Below are 13,833 nucleotides of genomic sequence, written 5' to 3'. Positions count from 1 at the left end.
GTGCTTGCATGGCTGCCTGGTGAATCAGATCCAGCTGAACTGATCCAGCTAAAAAATAACATTTTTTTTCTTTTTTGGACATGTTATGCCTGCTAGATCATTTCCAGACTGCATGACCTGGGTTTCAGAGCTGGGAACTGGCACAGAATTTATCACACGGGCAACTCAACAGCTCCATCAAACCAGCTTCCTACTGTGCCAAGCGTCTAATGGGACTTTCAGGGTCTTGTTGTTCATTATCAGAACAGTCTAAAAGTATTCTGCACTTCCAAACAGGAGTGCTGAGGAAAACTTGAGTTTCAGAGCCCACTGAAGCACTGAAACTGCAGGGGCTGCATCTGTGTCCTTCAAAGACAAAGTTCTCACCAGAGCTAAAAAAACTCTCCCCATTCTCAGTGCCAGTGACTTTGCCGGCATGAATACACTTTTTTTTTTTCAACAACAAAAGTAACCATTGGGTTGGAAAATTCCCTTTGTCTTTTCCTTCTCTTGAAAGATACCTATGCTCCTGATGAGTCTTTGGAAATGCCCATGCTCAGGCGGATGGGCAGAACATGCAAGTCATCTCTCCTTCTACCAGCCACATGGCCGACTCGCCGCGGGCACACCTTGCTCTGGGCATGCCATGGTGAACACCTCTCCGCACCGGTACACAAAGTCCCCGGGCAGGCAGGGCGAGCTTGGTGCTGCAGCGGCCCTCGTACCGCTGCAGTAAGTTACTGGTAAGTTACTGGGAATTGAAGCGGTTAGTTTCTCGTCGCTGCAGAGATGCTTTGCAGAAGGAGCTGACCAGCTGGTGGGCAATCGTGGAAGCAAACTACATCTCAGCAGTCAGGCAGGACAACCACTACAACCTCTTCAGCAGCATGAGCACTCAGTACCTTTTTGCTTCTCAAATTTTATTTGAATCCCTACCAATGACAACATGAGCACTGGGGAAATGTTCACTCTTAGAAAAAACAAGTCAAACTTTGATTTTACAGGCCTGTATTGTTAAAAAAAGAAACTGCCTAGTTCTGTATCAAAAAAATCGATCTTCTCTAGAGCCTGGGTTGGTAAATAAATCAGGAGGAGAAGCTGCTGTAAATTAGAAGAGTTCTACCACATTCGCAAGCAGAGCAATAGAGGCCAGTCATATATCAGTCAGTCACACTGCTGAGCTGCGGATGTCTTTAGTCCACAAAAGTAATTGCAACCGTATCCTTTCACAGGAGGGCAAAGGACCCCACATTTTCCCTGGGGTGCAAAGATGCACATGGGAAGGTGGTAGCCGTCATCCCTGGCAGTCCAGACTGCACTTCTCCTCACACTAACATACGTGTGTACCTCGTGTACCCTTAAGCCATCCTAACCTAAACTGGGGACCAAACGAGCCAGACATTACCAGTAATGTGTAAGCTCTCTAGCCAAAGAGGAGTAGACTCATAATACTCTCCTTTGCAAGTCACTGAGTTAATGGCCTGTTTTTACATATATTGCTGTTACACCTGGCAGCTCATGATAACAGAGGCTTGAGATATTAGCAACAGCACAAAAAAAAACCAAACAGCCTTTATCAAACCATTCCTATGGGGAAAAACCAGCATTGTATATGTCAAAGGCTGCATTATTAGAGCGGTATTTAGTCTGCAGCTAAAAGGCCACACAAGCCTTTACTTCTACCTGCTAACTCAGGTCTCCTCAAGAGACTTGACTGGGATTTAAAGGGTAAGTATTGTGGAACGGTCTGCAGAGGAGAGAGCAGTCCCTTTAATGCTGTCTTTTCAGGACATTATTCTTTCCATTTGTATAGAGACAATTGCTCCAGCTAACCTGCCTGTCCTGTACCCTAGGCAACCTGACAAATTAAAACTAACTGCCTAATCCATCAAATAAATGGTTTGCCCTGGCTCCATCAAAAGTAAATAAATAGCTATCCCCCCTCCCTGAAAAATAAAATGTTTCAACTCAAAGAGAGCTTCTTCCCTGCCTCATCTTTCTCTCTCCACATGCCTAAAGGGAGGACCTTACAGCATGGCCACGAGGTCTGCAGAAGACCAAGACCTAAGGACTACCCATTAGCACAGATATTTTCTCTCTAATACATCCATGAGTTCAGGGATACAGGGGAGACTTGGGAGTGACACAGCAAACCACATTTCAACCCCTCTGGCGGGACTTCAAGATAAAAACCAACCTTGAGGCTGATGGCTTGTCAGCCAGGGGCAGGTCTCGCAGAGCACTCAGCCTCACCTCTTCCTTCTCCACTGCCTTCAGCAGCCTGCAAATACAGTCTTTTCCAGTGCTCTTCACAGTATCTAACTTTGCTTTGAAAGTCCGAGTGTATTTACTGCCTCTGATTTCCTGGCTGGGGATGTGTGCTTGGAGCCTGCTAATGAAGCTAAAAGAACAGAGCCGAAGCACTTTCTCAGTGCTGGCTGGCACAGGTGGAAGGAAACTGCCTGGCACTAGTTGCCATCCTTACATGCGTGCTAGAAGACAATGCCATGAAACACCACACAGCAAGGACAGGCACAGGGCTGGGGCCCTGCATCCCTGCACAGGCAACGCTGCCTGATGCCGTCCCTGTCCTGTATTGCAACGAGCCATAAGCAGATCTAAATCCCACCCTATGCCAACTTCAGGCACCCTAAGACTCATTAATTCAGCATGGATTGGCAGCATCTAATATCTAAAGGCACTTAAAATCTTTAGCACCCACCATTAGCACCTCCATTCTGGAGCACAAAAGTTTATATGTACCTAAATAGGAGCTCTGGGGCGGCACCCTGGTCCTGGTCTGAATAGATGGGCAAGGGATGGCTGCCTCAGTCATCTACCCTTCGCCTTAGACTCCAGCCACATCCAACCTCTTGCAGCAGCAGCGCCGGGTTCAGCAGCAGGCACGATGATGGGTATCGCTAGCTGGTCAGGATTTAATTGAACACAGATGGAACTGAGGCAGCCTGAGCCTGATGCAAAGTGCTTCCAGTCCTTGCTTCTCCTTGAGGTCCACAAGCCGCAAAAACAACAGTGCTTCCCAGTTCGGTCATAAAACTTCCTTAAAGCTATTTGTTGTTTGTTTTTTGAAGTGAAGCTTTCATTATCTAGAAGAGACATTCAGAGACACTCGCAGCTACTTATTGCTAATAAAAATAAACATTAGGCCTGGACAGGCTAGGTACATCAGTGCACTTGTTCAATAGCTGCTTCTTCCCTGCCCGAGTACCAGACGGGAATGACCACTCAAGAGCCTCTTCTCTGGAAGTACCATTATTTGCAGAGAAGTTGCCAGTTCTTGGGGGACCAAAACACAACACAAAAAACCAAAAGAGATTCTTCATGGTGGATCCCTGATGGACCATGCCCAGGAAGTCCATCTACCACACCACAGTGTGGTTGCTCATCCATCACCCCATGCTTTGTACCCCGTTACAGGAGGTTTGTTTTGGAAGGAGAGCAGCAGAGGCCAGGAGAGTCCCCTGATGCGTACTTGGCTCCTGGAGAGACACGCTGCCAGGTGCAGCAGGTTTTTCAGCCAGCTTGGCCAAGGGAACACATGGCAGCATGGCCCTTCTTGCCAATCTCACAATGAGCTGGGAGGGCAGGCGGGAGGATACGCATCTGGATAAAAACTGTGTAACTGTCCTGAGCCTCCTTGTCCTGGGAAGGACAAGACTTAGCTTTCAGGCTGTGCTGAACTGATCGAGAAAGCTCATCACCTCCCAGGATTGGACACAAGCGTTGTGTTTATGCATGACCATGTCTTGATGGCACCTGGACTATATCCTAAATGGACGGAGGAGAAGGCAGCAGGGCTTCCTCCTGCAGATCGCAACCACACACATGAATGTCATTTCTTGTGAGGGAAAATTGGAAAAGGTGCCGAAAAAGCCATAGAAATGATTTAATGGCTTGAGAATCCATTTTTCTATGAGAGACCTAGCTCGTAACATTTGGTTTTTTATCAAAGAGAAGACTGAAAGATGACTCTCTTGTAGCATGTGAAGTATTTCCATGGGAGGAAATACCACCTACTAAAAGGCTCTTTAACCAGCAGAAAAATGCATAACAAGAGCCAGTGGCTGCAAGCTGAAGCCAGACAATTTAAAATGGGAAATAAGGCATATATTTTTAAGAGTGGGGGTAATTAACCACTGGAACAAATCCTCAAGGGAGGCTGTGGATTCTTATCTCTGGAGAGTTTCAAATCACGGCTGGATGCCTTTCTAGAAGATGTACTTTAGCCAAAGAAGCTATTAGGTTCAATACATGGGTAATTGTGTGAAATGTAATGGCCTGTGATATACAGGAAATAAGAACAGATGATCTAATGTTTCTTTCTGGCCTTAAACCTAAGAAGCTATTCATCTAGATGGGAGCCCTGTGCCTATAGCTGAGTATTTGATCCAAGGCCCCCACTGCAACATTTATAAACCTGTGAAAAATGAGTGTATAAATGCACCAAAGAGAATAGAATCAAAGGATGGATGGGGAGCTAAGGATGAAGAAACATGCCCATAAAATAATTTATTTATATTTTTTTATGAATTATGCTGGAATGCAATGAGCACCTATAGAAACCAGGACTGTGAGGCAGTAATTTACACTGGAGAAATTCAAATGAAACTGGAAGATACGAGACTAGGTTTGGAGACTGTCAGGTTTCTGCGATAAAATTGCGTTAGTAATTAATAATCTCCCAGAAAAGAGAGAGAGAGAGATCACCTGCTACCATGTGTCTATTAGCAGATAAATCCAAAGTGAAAGATATCCCCTCTGGGACTACTTGATGGATTATATTAAATTTAATGGTAATGGAAGGAATACTGTAATTGGAAGATGCTGGAGGGAAAAGATATGGTGGGAGCAAGAGAAGGAGGTGCACTGCTGATACGGAAGACCCCATGGTATAGAAATGGGCTCAGTTCCTGCCAAACTGCACCAAAAGAGCAGAAGATGCTCCATTCCCCATAGGCAAGGACCAGAAAACGTACAGGATGATCTTAGCTAATATGGAAGCCAATCTATATTACCCCCAAGGGAGGTACGTTTGGCAACTGCAGCGTGGAAAATAAATATTAGAAATGCCAGAATTTTTTGAATCTATGAGTACATTTCAGAGGAATGAAATGACAAGTTCAATTAGGTTCCTCGAAGCAGAGGAGAGAAACTGATTAATCAGGCATGGAAGTTCCTAAGTAACCAAAACAACTGTGTGGGCTTTCTCCTCTTGACTCATGTTACAGGAGGAGGGTGTATCTATTTGAAAATGGAATATATTTCCACATGCTCTATAAAGGAATGTCCAAACATATCTAGAGAGAAAATGGTCTCTGTTATCTAGGTGTCTCCAGAGCCTCTTGTATGTTGTGAGAAGCTCTGGAATATGTACAGGAATTTCAGGGTGTTTTCTTTGAAGATAAAGTGGCTTTTTAAAGAATATGTGGACTCGGTCCTAACATCCCAAAGGGGCAATATAAACTTCACAAGTAAACTTGTATTGACCAGAAAGATAACTACACCAAACGGCAACCTAGATTAAAATAAAACAGCAACACATTTATACTGTCTGAAGTCCAAAGGCTTCTTGGAAAAATAGCCATGTCTGTCAGAAACGCACGATGTGGAGAACCATATCCCTGCAAATTGCCAGCAGAATAGCAAGAGTTACCATCCTCAGCCAGTGAAACATCAAATTATTATTGCATCTGAGCTGGCTCTTTCCCAGAGCATTGGATACCGTCTCTACCAGCCTCGGAAAGCTGCCTTCTGCAGATGGGCTTTTTCAGAGGTGTCGTACACCTCACCGCTCAGGGGAAGAGACAAACAAAAGCCAACGCATGTGACACAGAACTGAACCGTGCAAATAATATCATGCACGAGGATGCATCCTGATCATAAAGCTACAGGCTGTCTGCAGAGAAATTCGGTTTTCCAGCAGTGCTCCATTTGCTCACTTTGGTTGAAGGCTGGTGGAGGGGGAAGGGAGCCCCCACTAGTCTCAAAACGCATATGTTTTGAAAGGGATTTGGGGGTCGCTTTTTATGTCATTTTTGGTAACAGCTGATTGAATTTGATCACGACAGCAAGTAGGAGGGCGACCAAGGTAGGGCTGTACTCTTTGGTTGTGAGCACAGCAGAGCAGAAAGCCACTGACACGGCTGCCACGCTCATCTTGTTTTGGGTTTTTCTCCACAGCCCAGCACCCAGCCCCCCTCTGTGCCACGCTCTCCAACGCTCCTGCACCTGGGTGCCCCTGCCCACCGCTGGAGCGGGTGGGTGCGTGGCCTCCCGGTGTCACCACACATTCGTGGGTGTTAGCATCATGAGCAACCCATGCAGCATCGCTAATCTGTGTAGCGTTACCTCTCCTTGACAGCACCAGCCACTCCAACCCGGGGATCGCCAGTTTATTTTTATGGAATATTTTGTTCATGTGGACTCATAGCTGCTTCCCACAGGAGAATGTCTTGGAGTAGGAAATGTTCCAAATAACATATGAGCTGCTACGTACATCCACCGCAGAGAAGTGAGAGCTAACAGATGAAGCACAAAGCTCGGCACCAAACCCTTGCAGCGCTTAACCCTGACTCTGCCAGTGACTTGCTGCAAGAGCGGGGATGAGCTATTTAGCTAATGCCTCCCCCCCCCGCCTCCAGTGGTTATTATAAGGATGAATTATTTAATGTGTGTATACAGCTTTGATGTTGTATGCACCATTTCATATGTACATAAGTGCTAAAGATTATTGGGTGGTTCTGTCATCGCTAGAACACTAAACATGCATTTCTGGGCTTAATTAGGTGTGTAAAAACTGCTGTACGCAGCCACACTGGAAAATGTGAGTGCTGATGTATAAATAATTGTGAGGCCATGGCAAAATGGATCTCAGCAAGAGAAAGCCCATCTGGATTTAATCTTTGCCAAAGCCTGCTAAAGTGCCTCTAATGGCCTCTAAGCTCTTAAGGTATCCAGAGAGGATTCCCACCTCAGTCCTTTCCTGGTCTGCTCGGTGTGAGTTGGGGAAGAACAGGATGATTATTTCATTAAAAAAAAATCAAACAAAAACCTGGACAGAAGTCATGAAAGCTTTGCTATAAGCTCAGATCTTGGGCACAGGCTTATCAGAAGTTTTGCAGAGGCTTCTGTGTGCTCTGGGAGGGAAGCTGGTGGGCCGTGAGTCGCCTGGCCCATGTGTGCGTCAAGCCACCCCGAAGCGCGTTTCACGGCTTGCCTGTCCTCTCCACTTTGTCGCATCCAAAAACCTGCTAACCGCTAGCCTTTAGTTGCCCTGGAGAAATGCTCCACTTCCAGAGCCAACATATTGACATATTGGTGAAACCCTTTATGCAAGTCAGCAAGGCACGGCAAGCTGCGATTTGCATTTGTGCAATTTACTCCTGTTTAGGGGCCAGCTAATCTCCACTAGTGCAAATAGCAGCTTTGCCTGTATGCACTTGGGGACAACGCTGACAAAGCCTCATCAGCGGCTGTCACCAGTGGATATAATATGGTAAAATCCCCAAACCAAACAAGACCTTAATTTCTCATTGAGTTTTGAGTTTCCTGAAATCTAAACTCGAGAGAGGTTTCATCCCTTGCTCAAGGGGTAAAACCCCCTGGCGAGAAAAGGCAAATAAAGGTTCACAGTGCACAGGCTTTCTGCAAATAAACGGCTGCGTATCTCACCAATGGGATCAGTGTGATGTAACTGCAACAGCATCTCAGCCTCATCTGTGTTGCAGGACCTTGGGAAAAGTAAGTTCAGCTTCTTCTGATGATCCTGTGTCATCGCAGGAATGTTTTCAGAGTACATTCTTCATATGTTAATAGTTTTGCACATTATTATACTGGATCTAATTATATTTGGTTTGCTAGGAGCAGCAAATCATCTTCACAATTGTGTTTTCATTAAAAAAATTATTCTATATAAAGATTTCATTAAGATGTTAATTGCTACCAGAATTATATGCACATAAATAATAAACAAGAATACCTACCCATTATCAGAAAATAATTTCCACATATACCAAGCCATTTACTTTAATTTGTTTTAGATTTTAAGTGGGAAGTAGTGTGCCTGGCTAGAATTAGCAGAAGACCCTTTGTTATGAAAATGTGGCTTTATGTCCTTCTCTACAGAGTGCTGCTTGCCAGACCACACTAAAAGAATAGGTAATGCCCTTTTAGCGTCGATAAAAAGAATAGCTCATATAAAAAAATCTAATGATGGGAAACATTGTGCAGGTTTAAATCACTGAAATAGTCAGCACAAAAAAGCACAGACGATGAGACAAATGTGTGAGGACAGCAGACACTTTTCTGCCTGTGGACCCTGTATTTTAACCAAGCAAGGGTAAACTCCGAACCTTCAAAAAGCCCTTGATGAGGCGACCATGTCCCTTGCCACAATCCCTCTGAATTTGCCGGTCTTTCTTTGCAGAGAATCCACTGGGAGATGGAAAGTCAGCTCCCTGGCCCATGGGCGACCACCAGCACCCAGATAGCAAGGGCAGCAAGGACACAACTGTGGCCAAAATCCTGACAGAGGTCCCTCCTCCGCTGAGGTGGCAGCAGCTGGAAACGACACTGGTGAGCTCAGTCACATCACAGGAAAGCATCTGTGCTTCTGCCTATTGATCTTAAGGTGTAATGACAAGACGGGGTTTATTTTTGGCCTCTAGAAAGAAGATTTCTCGCTCTTGCAGAGCATATTGGACACTGAGATCAAACACGCCCTACGTAAGGTCTGACGTGCCCTGTTGGGCAACAGCTATCTTCAGCGACATGGAGAAAAGAGTGAAAGGAAAATACAAAAGGTCTGGCAGTATCAACAAATTCTCCTTTCTGTGCCTTCCCTCTAGCACCACAGGCTGACTCCGTGTGCGGGAATGCAGAGCTTTCGCTCGGGAGAAAAGTGGAAAGGAACAAGAGGAATGTAAATGCAGTGTGAATCAGAAAACACACTCAGAATTATAAAAAGTCTCTACTTCAGGAGGAACCACAATAGGAGCCTGGAAGCCTGAGCAATAGGAACGAGGAAATAGAAAACGGAAATTAAATTTTTAAGACCCTGTATATTTAGACGGTGTTATCTTCAAGACAACAAACAGCAAAGGGACAGGAAATTCAAAATTAAATCCAACACTCTCCTTATTTCCTGGTTTTCTCTTTTTAAGCATAAAAAGCACAGCCAGGATCAAGTTAACATTATATTTCCTGCCATATGACTCTATTGGCATCATTTTTGTTGCTATGTATATATGGACTGACCCAATCTGAAGTTAAAAAAAAATACATTAATTGCCTTGACATGCAGAGAGAGGTAAGCCAAGAATTTCAGAGCTGTAGTTCACAAGAAACGTAACAAGCCCAACTGCTGATCTTACAAGATTTTTTGTAAATCCAAGGTGAAAGTCTCATGGATAGAGTTCATGTCTGATGGCAGTCTGTTGTTATTAGACGACATTTATTGATTAGTGCCAGCTATCTGACAAGTGTTCATCATACCAGAATTTAAATCATGTAGCTCTTTGGTGCTGCTCCGCCACAGCTGCCATCTTCTACAGTGCATTAATTCCTGTGTGTTGACTATGAAAGGCAGGAGGAAAACTTCATAAACTCACCCGACAGTCCTTTGCACCCACCAGCTCACCAGGGCTGCTGGCTGCCTGAAGCTCTCGGCATGCCCTGTTGCCGGAAGAGATCATCTGAGGCACAAGAAGACGATCTGAGCAACAGGAAGGACCTGTTTCCAACCCCGTGGGCAGTTCCTGTGCAGGGACGTTCATCTGGGGAAACACACAGAGTGGGGCAGTGGGACGTGTGAGGTGGTGAAATGAGGCGCGGCCAGCTTCCCTCCAGCCAGAAGGCATTAGTCCCCCCATGGTTGCCCACGTCCAAAGCCCTAGGAGCACACCTACCCATCAGAAATAGAAAGCCAAAGCAGAAGGCATACCTAGCACAAATACACAAAACAGAGTTCATCGCACGTCGGTGAGACCTGTCCCCAGCCCTTACGTGCAGGGCAGCATGGTATCTCAGCAATCCCAAGAAGGGTGCTGTTTCTCTGGCAGAGACAGGTAAGCCTGCAAGACACTGCCAGTGATGCCCCTGGCCCGGCGGCAGGAACTCCTGGGGTGAGGGGGTAATACCTGTGACCCCAAACAGTGGGGCAAGGAAACCTGTGGGTTCCCCAGGCTCATCCTCAGCCTGGGATGAAGACCCCGAGGAGGGAGGATGCTTGGTCTGTCGCCGTGGCCTGTGAAGCTCAGCTGTAAGGGCGGCATGTGGGGGACAACTGGGTGTGAGTTAGTGCCAATGCAGCTTATTCCCCAGGCAAAGGGGATTTTAAAGCCACCTGTGTGGATTACAGCCCCCCAGCTGTCCAGATGCTGGTGGGCATGGCCTTGGCACAGGCAACAAAATGTGTCCAGCCTAGGCTGGCACTGGCCTTACCCTACTCCTCTCTCTGCAGCTGGTGTCCTCCCAGCCACCACGGCTCAGCACAACCTTCCAGTAGCTTCACTGTTATCAGGAACTAGCTTGGACTAAAATCTTATTAACAACAAGATTTTGCCCTCACGAGCTGTGGGGACTCAGCAGCCTCAAGCTCGAGGGCTTGCTTTCCTCAGGTGCTTCCCCCTGCATTAATGATGACTCTGGTACAAGCCCCTTTTTTCATTTTTTGAGTGAAGTCCATCGCTGGCCCGAGGGCAAACAGCAGCCAGGAGGTGTTGCAGACCCCTGCAATGGGAGTAGCAGATGCTGCCTGGTTCCCGCTGGCTGCGTCCTGTGCCCTCCACCAGCGCCCGCGCTCTGCCAGCAGCCAGCGGCATGCAGGTCCCAAAACACAGCCCAGGAGCTCAGCCATGGTTTTCAAAGCTAAGAGTTAGACTTTGATTATTACTTTGAGATTAATGTTATGGAGCAGTTTTAGTCATCATGACCTGACTTTTCACTGATATCTATGGGAGTTGACCCAAACTTCTGAGCTGATTCTGTGCTTTCAAAAACTATTTTTTTGACAATCCTGGAATCCTCAGAACTGAGGCTGAGAGGTGGCAGGACATTGTACTTTTCCCTATGCCAATTTTCATTTTAAAAACTGCCTCCTTTTACCCAGAGTCAATAGTTTTTAAAAGGAACGAGGGAGGGAGGGAGGGACAGAGGAGCGCAGGAAGGGAGAAAAGGGAGAAAGAAGGAAGGGGGGAAGAAAGGAAAAGAGGAGGGGGAAAGGGAAGGAGAGAGAGAGAGAAAGAGGCAAAGAAAGAGACAAAGAAAGGAAGAGAAAAAAGAAAGAACAAGAGAAGGGGAGGGAAGGAAAGAAGGAAGGAAGGAAGGAAGGAAGGAAGGGAGGGAGGGAGGGAGGGAGGGAGGGAGGAAGGAAGGAAGGAAGAAAGGAAGGAAGGAAGGAAGGAAGGAAATCTGCTCTGTTGCCAGCAAGGTTAGGTGAATTATACTTGCATTTACAAATGACACTTGAAAAGAGGGATTCTACACTGTGTTCTGATCCTTCCATTTTGCTTCCTATTTAATGTGTTTTCATTCACATTGGAAAAGTCTAGCACTACAATTCGCATTTCAAGCAACACTGTGAATCAGTCTGCCAGAGACAGATGTAATTCTTTCTCTGCTAAGGTCTGACATGTCACTGCTTGAGGAACCAATCTTGCCAAACACAAGTTGAAATTTTAAGACATCACTGAAGGGTATGGTAAGTCCTTTCCAGGATTTGCAAGGAAGTTTTATCACAAGGGTTTAAAGTTAGGAATAAAACCCATCAAACTTGGTGGTGTGGACCTGCTATAAGTGATACCTGAATACAGCCCTGCCGTGACATGCTTTATGGAAACCATGAGCAAGAAAACCCGTGAAAATGAGACACTAAATTTGCCATTTTAACTTTTGAGACTTTAAAGGTCTCTGGGCTTTCTTTTGCCACACTGTTTCCTCTCCAGTTAAAAAAGCTTGAACAAAAAGAGAAAGAAAAACAAAGAAAGATTGGGGGGGACCACAGTCATGGACCATTATTCATTTATTTGTCCTGAAGGGAGAAAGATAGAGAGATGGAGTTGCAACTTTGTAGAAAAAGCTGGATTTTTCATTATTTAAAATGTTGAAACATAAATTTCGCACTCCTTAAAATGAAATAAAATATGAAGAATTTATGCAGTTTGGACCAGCACTAGCCCCAGGCAGAGGCAGAGCAGAGCTTCCCCAGCTGCATGCATCGTGTGATATTTTGTATGAGTCAGGAAGCAAGGGAGTAAGAGAGGTCTCCAGCAAAGAGAAGAGGCAATGACAAAGCACCCAAAAGCACTTCTGAGTGCAATTTAATGGACTGTCCTCTTTATAAACTAACCTCCTGTTCTGCTCAAATGTGCAATGACTGCACATCCCAGATCCCAGACCCCATCCCAGATCCATTTTCTCAGCTGAAGGAAATGCAGGCCTACATCTCCCAGGAAAGCACCTCAGCTACCAGGCTAGGGGTTAACATGCAGGATTTCTCCCTGCATCCCACACTCCACCCTCTCTACTCAAGTTGTACCAGTGTGTAGAATCATGAGAGATTCCCGGGGTATGGCATAAGGGGAATCAGGGACCTGCCCTTATGCAGCCCCACTGCTAAGAGGCTATGAGTGGTGAAACAGCAGTCAGTGCCTGTTCTCTTATTTTATCATACAACTGTTTAATGTAAAACGCAGACACAGGCATCCCCTTCAAACTGAACAGGGTTCAGGGTTGTGTGACTACTAGCACCTTTGTACATCCAGGCCAGTGAATCTTGAATCCTCCTCTGAATAGCGGCTGTGCTCCAACAGCCACTCCTGGTGAAGACAAAATGGGTGGAGGACATGAAGATGGATGAAGCAGTAAATGAAGTTGGGACAAGCATATGGAACAATCAGGAACATATAGGAACAACTCATCCCCGTGTGATTTATCAGGGCCAAATGAGAAGTTGGTTCAGGAACAAGGAATGTAGTTTGTATCTACTGAACCAGGAACCGTGTTTTATAAAGATGCGACTCTGCAAAGGATTTAGGATGTAGGGATAGCAAGCAGCTGAACACAGACATCAGTGTCATAGGGCATATATGGTTCTTGGCTGAACAGATAATGCTGAAAGATTAGAAGCTGTCAAAAAGAGTCAGAAAAAGTACCCAAACATGACAGAGAAAAGCTTTTGACAAGACCTTTAAGAAGCGTAGTGATAAAAGACTGAAAAGTGATTGATTAGTGTGTGTTGGTGAAGAAAAATTTTTCCATAAAGAAAAAATATGAAGCACTAAAAGATTGCTGATTTTAGCAGAACCAAAAACCAGTGGCTGAAAGATGAAGCCAGATGTGTTCATATTTTGAATGAGGAGCAATTCTTGTTTAGCACAGAAGGCAATAAACCTCTGGAACAAATTGCTAAGGGAAGTGCTGGACATCCAGTCTTTCAGTGTCCCCAAAGCAAGGCTGGGTGCTTTTCTCACAGGTATTATTTAAACACAGACCTTAGTCGAGTTACCAGCCTCAGCACAAGGGTCATAGACAGACAGGGAAGAGCCTCTTACAGACACAAGATCAGACCAGATGATCCGGTGGGTCCTTCTGGACATGTGCTCTGTGAACATACAAACTTAAGGTCTTTAAAGCTTTCTTAGAAAATCACAGATGTCTCCCCCTGAGATTAGCAAGTGCAGCACATGGGCAGCCTGGATAAAATCAGTGCTTCAACAATAAAAAGAAGAGATTCAATTATACAGGACTTGCCTCTACGCTATTCAAAGGGAGCTGGCATTTTGACTTCCACTGGCTGAGAAGCTGCTGTGAATACCACTTGCACTGGGAAGACTG

The sequence above is a fragment of the Calonectris borealis genome, chromosome 3, assembly GCF_964195595.1.
Source record: "Calonectris borealis chromosome 3, bCalBor7.hap1.2, whole genome shotgun sequence".
In the NCBI taxonomy this organism is placed as follows: Eukaryota; Metazoa; Chordata; class Aves; order Procellariiformes; family Procellariidae; genus Calonectris; species Calonectris borealis.
The sequence above is the reverse complement of the archived record's forward strand: the minus strand, read 5'-3'. Positions refer to the sequence as shown.